Genomic DNA, 11,305 nt, shown 5'->3' with positions numbered 1-11,305 from the left:
GACGACAGAGGATGAGATGGTTGGATGGCATCACCCACTTGATGGACATGAGTTTGAGCAAGCTCCAGGAGTTGGTGATGGGCAGGGAAGCTGGGCATGCTGCAGTCCATGGGGTCACAGGGTTGGACGTGACTGAGCGACTGAACTGAATGGAAAGATTCTTTTTCCATTTAGGTTATTACAGAATATTGAGTAGAGTTCCCTATGCTATTCAGTAGGTTCTTGTTGGTTATCCATTTTACACATGATGATGTGTACATGTCAACCCCAAACGCCCCATCTATCCCTACTCCCAACCCCTTCCCCTAACCTCTTAAGTTCACTCACTGGAATTTGAAAGGAAGTTTTACTGATTTCAAGGCCTACATCCCTTTTGCCTACAGCCTATTAATGCATGTAATAAAGCATCTGTTGTCTCCTTATTTTTATAAAATAAGAAAACCGTATATGATTGTACAGTTGGTTCCCAGGATATCTATTACCATTTTTTATCTGATTCTGAAAGCAAATTCACCTCAACGGTGATGATCTCATTGGTAAGGATGATTTGAGTACCATTTGCCGTGACAGACTAAACCATGGCGTTTTTGTTCGTTACCTTAAGTATAGTTAATAATTCTGTGGTTGTAACTTTCAGTTATAAAAAAAATCAACCAAGATGTAGTCAATATTTTGTTTAATATTGAACGCATTTCACAAATGAACATAAATCGAGCTTTATACTTCGTTAGGTTTCGGCAACAGACTGATAAGGCGAGTACAAAGGGGGAGGGCCACGGAAGAGGGAGCCGGACGGTGAGAAACAGGCATCTGAGCAAGCGCAGAAACAAATAGATGTTAATGGAGGATTGAAGGCTACTGCGCTCTCACTTTGCGAACTGTCGTAAAGCTTTGAGTGTCGTGCTTCCTCGGTAGAGGAGGGATTGGTTAGGCGGCGGCGACTGGAAAGCAGCAGCAGTGGCGGCGACGGTGGCGAGGTGTTCGGTCTGCGCAGCATAGAAACGCCCGCAGTTTCGGGGAACGAGTTCCCATGGGACCAAATTAGGCATTCAGAACCCAAGCCGGGTCAGCTGGGCCGAGCCAGGCGCTGCCGCTGGTACAGTTTTGATCGCGGTGACAGACGCTGCTCTTGACCGTAGGGGCCTCTTAGGCCAACATCTGAGGCGCAGATCACTGGCTCTCGACGCATCCTCTTCCCTGCTTACATCTCCTGTCTTCCTTCTTGGGCCAGTGATTCCCAGAGCCTGGGAAGAGGGTGGCTAATGATTCAGGTGAGGGGGCCGGGGGGAGGGGATCGATTGGAGGCCGCGCGTGCGCGCAACGGGGGAGGGGCCGGGCTGGAGGGGAGAAAGAGGAAGGGCTGCGGCCGCGGAAGGCTGGGGTCGGCGGCCGGCCGGTTACTGCTGGCTCCGTTGTGGCTTAGGGTCCGGGTTTCCGCGGAAGATTTAATTGTGTTTGACAGAGCGTTCGTCTACAGACACACCCACCCTCCTCAGTAAAGGACTGTGGGTGAGGGGATTTCTTTCCCTTTTTTGACTCTCTAGAGTCTTAGGACAGGGGCTGAGGACTGATGCGTGGGAGTGCGATTTGACAATGGAGTGATGAAGGTAACCCGCTCCCGGGGTGTTGGAGGGCGCTAAGTCAGCCCTGACGGTTAGGGAGTTGCCTTCTTCTGTGATCAAGGAAACATAGACCGCGGAACAGCAGAAATACAGACGCGTCAGATTTTGTAAAGTGTTGGTTGGCTGGCCATTAAAAAAGGAGCTTTAATATTTTTATAATTATTATCATTATTTATTATTATTTTTTTTACAGAGTTTATCAGAGCCGGTAGCAATGTTGTGGAAATATTTGTTCTGTGCTGCAGAAATGAGGTTTGTCACATAGTTCTTAAATAGGTTAGAGTAGATCTTTACAGATAAGTTCTTAACTCAGGTCTAAGTTTTAACATTTGAAAAAATACCAGGAAGTATAGGGTGTTCGTTTAATTTGTTCGTGTTTGTAGTGTCGGGTGACTCCATTGTATTGCATGCTTTCCTGTTTCTTGATTTATGTGCAGGATGAATTTAGAGCTCTCTGGGGAGATAAGATGCCAGCTGACATAGATTTCATTTTATAGTTCATAACGCTTTTTGAACCTGACTTAATCCAAACTTTATTTCATTTGGTGTTTTATGTTTAATTTTCTTGTTTTAGGTATCTCTTCAACCAAAAAGCACAGACTGGGGAAAAGATAACTAAGGTTCCATTTCCTTTCCCATTTCTGTTTTTTTTTGTCATTGCTTTCAAATGTTAGTATGTGATTTGGATATTACATAGAAGTTTTAAAATACTGGTTTCAACTAGAGTGAAAGTCTACATTTTGACACTTTGTTACTGTGTGTTTTTGGTAAAAATTTTCATGTCAGTGTAAACAATATTATTTTTCATATTAAACAATATCGTTTAGTTGTGTTTATGAGACAGAACAAGTAGAACCCTTTCACTCTGGAAAGAATCTTTATTTTTTAATGCCTTGCTTTGTTTTACTCTCGTCCATCTCTTGTCATTTTAACCTTGGACAAATGACATCTCTCCTGTGCATTTATTTGCCACTACAATTCATACTAGTATTCTAAGAACTGGCAAGGGTATTTATGAATACGTCTGAATAATATTGTAGGGAAACTAGCAAGAGTAGAGTCTCTTCTTGTTTATCAGGGTTGCTGTATCTTATGTGTATGGATCTTTCTGTCACTTTCCCCCTTACGTTGGTGTCTTTTGGTCACTTGCATGTTAGTTTTTCACTGGAGTTGGTTTTTGAAGAAAGATATAGTAGGAAATAATTTCATTTTGAATGCATCATAGTCGAAGTTTCACCTTCACAGGTTTCACAGCAGTACTCAATTTCCGCAAATAGTTGAAAAATAACTATACTGATCTTTAATATAAGAGGTCAACAATTTACTTGTTTACAATGAAGGAATAATCAGATATTTCTAAATAGTTATTTTCATTTTAAAATGTAAACTGTGGAATAAAAACTTCATTGAATCAAACCAGTTAGTTTTTTTCAGACGTTTATTGTATTATTTTGTCAAAAAGGGGTCTCTATAATATGCTTTACTTAGAGTATAATTATAGGTGTCCTTGTTTTGACTTTTCCTCTGGTGGCTAGGATTTCAATAGGAAAAAAAGAAGTGACATTACTAAAAATGATGGTAAAGAATATTATAACTTGATATTAGGATTCTATGAGTGACATTATCTTATGAAAGAGTATAGGGTTGGAGATAGGAGATACAGATTTTAGATGTAGCTTTGCTTTCTGTTCATTAGGTCTGTGACTTTGTATGACCACCCTGGGCCTCAGATCTCTCTCTCAGCTGTCAAATGAGAAGTGTGGACAGATAACTCTAGTTTTCTCTAGGTCTCAAATTTAATGGTTTGCATTTTTAGTTAGGTGTTTTTGGTATTAATTGTATTCATCATGACCCATTCCCCAGAAAGAAATGCTATCTGAAAATGTAAAATTCTTCCATGGTATATGTATATTAGAGACGGGATCGGGGGAGGGAGAAGAAAAAAAGTGAGCCGTGGTCTAGATAATACTTCTGTCCCATTGTAGATATTAACTCCTAATTTAATAGCTCTCATATGATATTTAAAAAATGAAACTTTATTTTACTCCTGGTAATGTGCTTTAAATCATTCTGAATACATTTTCTTTCAGAAACTTGTAATCATTGTTCAGTAAAAGTCCAGAAATGCTTTTGAATGCTTTATACCTCTATTCTTTCTTTGCTGTATCCCATAGTGTCTTGGTAACAGCTGGCCTGAGTTTCTGCAGGTACTCAATTTATATCATGATGTGAGCAGTGAGCTACAAATGTTTAAAAACAAATACTAAACTGAACTTTTACTGCATTGCTATTTAATCATTCAGTAAGTGTTATTGATTGTCTCATGTTATTGACATTATTCTTGGTCTTCAGTGAAGAAGGCACTCTGCCTTCTTGAAGTGGATGTTTTATTAGAGGAAATAATAAACAGAACAGCGTTAGGTAGTGGTAAGTGCCATGAAGAAAACAGGGGCATATAATGGAGAATGAATGAAAGTGGGACTCTACTGTGCATTGAGAGGTTAGAAAGGGCTTTTTTTTTTAGAGGTAATATTGGATTTGCAATCAGTGATTAGAAAGAATCAGCTATAGTGGCAATATGGAGGAAGATGGCTGCAGACAGAGGGAATTGTAAATGCATTAGATTGGGTTTGATTCTAGAGAATCTATAAGTATGAATTAATTGGTTTGTCTAATAGATTTTTTCACAATTACTAATAGTAGTAAAAAAGTTAAAAATATTTATGTGTAGTGACTAAATGTAATGTGTTGACATTATTTAAGTCCTGACTCAAACCAGTTGTAGAAAGTAATTTTTGAAGCACTTAGGAGGAAATTTGAATGCAGATAGCTATTAGATGATATCAAGGGATTATTGTTACTTTTTGTGAAGGATACTAATGGCATTATGTTTCTGTAAGAAAATGCCCATTTATAAAGATGAAAACTGAAGAATGAGGAAGAGAATTAAGATCTCTGGTATTTGTTTAAAAGTATTTCAGAGCGAAAAAAAGATGCGAGAGAGGAGTGTAGATGAAGCAGTTGTGAAATATCCTGATAATTGTATTGGAGTGGTAGGTATATGCGTAGTAATATTCTCTGCTTTTGTGAGGTTTGAAAATGTTCATATTTTAAAATGCATTTAAAATAATTGATACTCTATTTAGATGTCTTCTCCTTTTCTTTCTCTTCCTCTCAATTTTGATATCATGTAGACTTTTGTTCCTCTTTCTAAACATTCATCATTTATTCAACAAATATGTCTGCTGTATTTCAGGCCCTGTGTCAGTGCTTGAGTTAAAACAAAGAGCAGGAGCTTAAGGCCTGCCTGCAAAGGAGCTTATGGTTTGCTGGATGAATGGAGAATCTCTCAGTGTGGTCTGTGTTGACATGAAGTCATAGATTTCTGTGTTTTCCTGAGAGTATACAGGATCAGCATCTTAGTGTTTATGTGGTTACTTAAAAAACATTTTTCTTGAGACTTCCCTGGCAGTCCAGTGGTTAAGACTCCACACTCCCAATTTGAGGATGGGAGTTGGTGGAACAAGTTCGATCCCTGGTCGGGGAACTAAGATCCTACATGCCATATGGAACTGCCTCCCCTCCCTCCCAATCCCCCAAAATTTGTTTTATTTTGTTTTTCTAGAGAATTGAATTTAGGAAGTGCTATATGCAGCAGTGTGCCAGTCTGAGTCACTGTTGCATTCATTTTTCATATTCATATGTGTTATAGGGCATCAGAATAAATAATTTTTTAAACAACCTTTTGACATCCAATTTGCCTCTATGTAAATTTTTAAAATTTTGGAATAATTTCACACTTAAAGAAAAGTTTAAAAAAATGGTACTGAGAACTCTTCAGTATCCTTTAGTCAAATTTACCATTTTAAAAATTTTGTCTCATTTGCTTTAGTGCTCTTTTCTGAATCATTTGAAAATAAATTGCATGTATTATAACCATGTCTCTAAATATTCTTTGTGTATTGTATTCTTTTGCATTATCACAATACAGTTAATGAGATTCAGGTAATCTAACATTGATAGTACTATATCATTATCTAATCTCTAGCCTCTATTCCAGTTTTGTCCCTTTATCCCAGTAATAATAGCATTTGTACCATTACACCATTGGCTGAGACAGTAAAGAATCTGCCTGCAATGCAGGAGACCTGGGTTCTATCCCTAGGTTGGGAAGATCCCCTGGAGAAGGGACTGGCTAACCACTACAGTATTCTAGCCTGGAGAATTCCATGGATGGAGGAGCCTGGCAGGCTAGTCCATGGGGTCGCAAAGAGTCAGACACGACTGAGTGACTTTCACACACACACAGCATTTCCCCCATAGGATTTGCGTCAGGATTGCCAGCTGCATTTAGTTGTCATAGCTCTTCAGTCTCCTTTCATCTGGAACAGTGTCTTAGGCTTTCTCTCTCACTGTGTTAACATTTTTGAAGAATACAGGCTTATATATGTCATAGAATATTCCTCAGGTTGGATTTGTGGATGTTTCCTCATAATTAGTTTTGGGCTATGCATCCCCAACTGGGGATTTTGTATCCTTTCCAGGGTGTGATATTGAAGTACATGCCGTTGGCCTGCCCCTCAGTGGTGATGTTAGTTTTTTAGTTTCTGATCATGGTGTTTGCTTTCTTCACAGGGATGTATAGTTATTATTTTTCTTCTTCACCTAATAAGCAATCTGTGGGTATAACTTTGAGATAGTGCAGATATCCTGCTACTAATCAGATCTATATCTTCATCAAATTTCCCTCCTATATTAACATCCATTGATGCTTCTTGCCTGTACTGATGTTTACACTGATGGTTGCAGAATGATTATTTTCTGACTCTGTTTCTTTTATGTCAGTAGGCATTCTGTTTTAAGAAAGAAAAATCCTTATATCTCATTGATATGAACTTATGTACTTCCTGTCTTACTCAATGGTTTATACTCTGTTATGCCTTTATTTATTTTGTTGCTCAGATTGTCTTGGATTTGTCCTGTGGGAGCCTTTCTTTCCTGGCTTCTGTGTCATTTTGATATACTCTTAATTTTTTCTGGAGTATATTCTCTCTCTTTGCACAGCAAAATGTTCCAAGTTTAACTTAACATCTTTTCTGTCTCAGTTCTGGATTCAGGCATTCTCCAAGGAGCCCTGGGTCCATATAGTGGGGAATGCAGTTTGCTTTTGAGTTACCTATTTATATGTAGAAATAATCACTTCTTTTCTGAGCAGGACATCTTATTAGACACTATATTTAAAATTGACTTTGATAATGGGTTTATGAAGTAATTACATAAGATTAGCAATTATATTTACCATAAAGCTGTTCTTTTATTCTTTTATTTTCTTTTTCAAATAAATAAGTTCTGATTTGATCTTAATTGTGGTCAAATTAAATAGAAGAAAAAAACGAAAGATTATTTTATTTTATGTTATTTGTATGTGTGTGTGGATGTGGATAGGTAGGGGGAGGGTTTAACCACTTAACTGTTAAAAATGACTCAAGATTTACATACTTAACTGTTTTTAACTGAGTTAGACATTCTGGTCTAAGGAAATTGTTGCTTTTGAACTAAGCTTTTAATTTTTTTAAACTCGCTTTTTAAATGAAAATATTTTTGTTATAATATACAATAATATTTTATATAAGAGTGGAAACTCACAGGCACATTATTCCAGGCATTTGCTGTTACATCTTGGTGTATTTCATAGCCATTTTCTCACCTGTGCCTAGGTATTTGCTTTATTTGTCTTTTTAGATTGTATTTTTCCATGCAATATTTTGAATGATTTTTTATTTTTGAGCCAATTAAAATGTACATGGTTTAAAAGTTCCAAATGGCTTATAGTGGAAAAACAGCAGTTTCCTCTAGCACTTCTCCCAGTCTCCTAGTTCTGCTTCCTAAATGGGAATATTTTCAGCTCTTAAAAATTTTTTTTTGCGTGTATTGACCTTTATATTTAAATAATATGCTTATATATATACTTAGCCACTGTAAGATGTCAGTTTACATTTAAAGAAAATAATTGTCTAATTTTTAAATATAAAATACATACAAGGAATACCAAATTCACATGGTGCAAAAGGTATGCAGGGAAAGATGTCTCCTTGCCATTCCTGTCTTCCTACCTTCCTATCTGTCTCTTTCCCCTGGAGAGTTAGTTCCTCTTCTTATTTTATATGTATGTCCAGAGCAGCAGTTCTCAAAATGTGGTATGTGGAGTCTTGAGAGGATCATCAAATGTTTCAAATTACCTGTTGGTTTGAAACTATTTCATAATAATACTAACTTATTCTTTGCTACTTTACTCTGTTGACATTTGAATTCGTGGTGCAAACACAGTGATGCATAAATCTTCTGGTCCTGCAGAGCATATCAAGACAGTGGCAAAAATTGTACCAGTAGTCATATTCTTCATCATTTTACATTTTCGGTTGGGGAGGGGAAAGCTGATTTCATTTAAGAATATCCTCCATGAATCAGTAGAGGTTGTTAATTTCATTAATCCTGATGCTTGAGTAGATTTTTCTTTAATATTTGTTGTGACAAAATGAGAAGAATGTTATAAGACACTACTGCTGCATACCAAGCTATGATGTTTGTCTGGAAGAAAAATATTTGTGTGATTGAGGTGTGAGCTGAACTAGCTAGCTGGTTGGTTTTTTCATGGAACACTATTTTTACTTGAAAGAGTGACAAACTATAGTTATTTAAACATGGATATTTGTACCTATTTTCTCAAAAATAAATGAAGTGAGTCTCTTACTTGGACCAGCAAAATTTATTGCCATTAAAATTAAGGCTTTCAAGCAGAAATTAGAATTTTGGAAAACGTATCTGCCACTATGATCTTCGCAACTTCTTAGGACCTTGCTGATGAAATTGATGATATTAACGTCTAATTTTTTTTTTCTTTGCTATGTTATAGTGAAGTGTGTCAGTGTTTGGAAGATATGCATAACACAGTGGACCATCTTTTTTCTAAAGGTCCATGCATGATATTACAAAATCATGTTGTGGATGTAAGACCTACTTAAGTGAAAGATAGAGCAATAGATTTTAAGTGAAATGGTCTGAAAAGTTTCATTGATACAGTTTCAGAGTCCACTTTGCAACTTACCTTTATAGAATTACACTTTTTAAGTTTTGGCTTAATATCAAAGAAGGATAATATCCACACTTACCTGAAAATACTATAAAAATATTCTTCTTGTGACTTTCTTAGTCGTCCAGTGGTTAAGAATCTGCCTGTCAATGCAGGGGACAGGGATTTGATCCCTGGCCTGGGGATATTCTACATGCCTTGGGGCAGGTAAGCCAGCACTACAACTACTGAAGCCTGTATGCCCTAGAGCCTGTGCTCTGCAATAAGAGAAGCCACCGCAATGAGAATCCTGTGCACTGCAATTAGAGGGTAGCCCCTACTCACCGCAACTAGAGAAAGCGTACACACAGCAGTGAAGACACAGAGCAACCAAAAATAAATACATAATAAAATTTTTAAAAATTCTTTTATCAGCTATATATTTGTGTGAAAATGGATTTTCATTTTAGATTGAATACAGAAGCAGATATAAGAATCCAGGTTTCTCTATTGAAGAGATTTACAAAAATGAGCAGCAGTGTCACTCAGTTTTTTTGGAAAATATATTCATAAATGTTGCTTATTAGCATGGAGTGGGTTTATTGCTGTTTTTAGAATTAAAATTTTAAAACACTTGCCAACTTTTATAGTATTATACTGATACATACAACCCACATAAAAGCTCTTTAGGTTCCTCAATTATTCAGTGTAAAGGGGTTCACAAGTCAAAAAGTTTGAAAACTGCTGCTACAACTGGTTAACATGGAGGATTAAGCAGTTTTTTTAACCTTTTTTTTTTTTTTTTTTAATTGTCTACATTGGGTCTTAATTGTGGCATGTAGGAGCTTTGTTGCATCATCTTCCGTTGCGGTGTGTGGACTCTCTGGTTGTGGCTAGCAGGCTCAGTAGTTGTGTTGTGGCTTAGTTGCCTTGAGGCATGTGGGATCTTAGTTTCCCAACCAGGAGTCAAATCCACATCACCTGCATTGCAGGATGAACTCTCAACCACTGGACCACCAGGGAAGTCCCAGTATTAAGTGGTTTTAAGCCTTACCTTTTGACTGCTTATGGAAAAGGAGTTCACACTTCTTTCTTTACTGTTTATCCTAATATAGTTGAATCACAATTTTAGATTGTTGTGCTTTATTGTTTTTGTTTTTTTAAGAACATACTTCATATTCCCTCTTTTATTGTATAAATATCAGTTTAACCTTGTACCGTAAGAATATAAATGTTTTAAGAGGACAAAGGTGGACTTCCCTGGTGACTCAGTGGTAAAGAATCCACCTGCCAATGTAGGAGATGTGGGTTCAGTCCCTGGGTCGGGAAGATCCTCTGGGGAAGGAAATGGCAACCCACTCTAGTATTCTTGCCTGGGAAGTCTCATGGACAGAGGAGCCTGGTGGGTTGCCGTCCATGAGGTTGCAGAAAGGAAGACACAACTTAGCGACTGAACAACAACAGGGCAAAGATAGCAAAAGTTTATGTCCTTTGATTTTAGGAAATATTCTTATGTTAGCTTTCATAACTTCTTAGTCATTTTTTCCTCTATTTTGTTTTTGTAATTGCTGTCAAATCAGATGATTGTGTTTTGTTGCTGTTCCATACTTGCTGTTAGTTTTGTGTGTGTGTGTTTTAAAAAACACTCTTACTGACAGTTTAGTGGGAATTGCACAGAAATTTGAGATACAGATATGTGTATAATTTACCATGTTTAAATATAATGTGAGCTTTTGCTTTGGTAAATAATAACAGTATTACTAGGAGCAGCTTATATTGTTGGTATGGAAATGGGCTTTTTTCTTAATTCTATTGGTTAAATCATATTTAAATATGTGAATAAATAAAGCTTTTTAAAAATATATGCAGTAAATATGTTCACAAAACCTTTTTTTACTTTTAACACCTGTATTCTTTAATACAAATAGTCTTATTAAAATCATGTGATAAAAATTTTAATTACAGAATTTCTGCAGATTCTGATTCTTTATCAAGGATTTATTTGTAATTTCTCTGAAATTACGTTTCTTTAAAGACCTATATATAGTAACAGATGAAAGTGGTCATTTTATTTTCATAACCATCTTCCTGCCTGCCATTCCTCTATTTGCCATTATCCTTATTCTCCACTTGAGGAAATCTTATATAGCCCACTAGGCTCCTCTGTCCTTGGGATTTTCCAGGCAAGAATACTGGAGTGGGTTGCCATTTCCTTTTAAGGACCAGCTCTTAAGCTTCTGTGGTTTCTCCTCCAGAATCTGTATCCTTCCCTTTTGTTCTTCTGTAGTATTTTGTGCTTTTCTTATCTTTATTTAGTAGTTATTTCATTTTATTAAAACTTAACCATTCCCTCACTATGGAGGCTGAGTTCTGAAAATCTTCATGATAAAGAGAAGAAATTGTGGTCGAGTAACATAATGATTATCGGAGAAGGCAATGGCACCCCACTTCAGTACTCTTGCCTGGAAAATCCCACGGATGGAGGAGCCTGGTGGGCTGTAGTCCACGGGGTCAAGAAGAGTCGGACACGACTGAGCGACTTCACTTTCACTTTTCGCTTTCATGCATTGGAGAAGGAAATGGCAACCCACTCCAGTGTTCTTGCCCGGAGAAT

General features: G+C 37.0%; 1 protein-coding gene across 8 annotated transcripts in view; it reads left to right on the top strand.

Annotated features, from left to right (window-relative positions):
* Nucleotides 1–752: 752 nt before the first annotated feature.
* RNF111 (ring finger protein 111) overlaps nucleotides 753–11,305 on the top strand; it is a 94,125-nt gene continuing 83,572 nt past the window's right edge. The window contains exon 1 of one of the 8 annotated variants that reach the window (XM_070796667.1): nucleotides 753–1,271. The gene's annotated coding sequence lies outside the window, so the exon portion shown is untranslated. Of the gene's footprint in view, nucleotides 1,272–1,360; nucleotides 1,608–11,305 lie in introns of those variants that run through there. The other 7 variants (XM_070796663.1, XM_070796668.1, XM_070796672.1 and 4 more) reach the window with 7 other exon arrangements.

This window comes from Bos indicus, chromosome 10, assembly GCF_029378745.1.
Source record: "Bos indicus isolate NIAB-ARS_2022 breed Sahiwal x Tharparkar chromosome 10, NIAB-ARS_B.indTharparkar_mat_pri_1.0, whole genome shotgun sequence".
Lineage (NCBI taxonomy): Eukaryota > Metazoa > Chordata > Mammalia > Artiodactyla > Bovidae > Bos > Bos indicus.
Note: the sequence above shows the minus strand (reverse complement) of the source record. Positions and strands in the feature narration are given on the sequence as shown.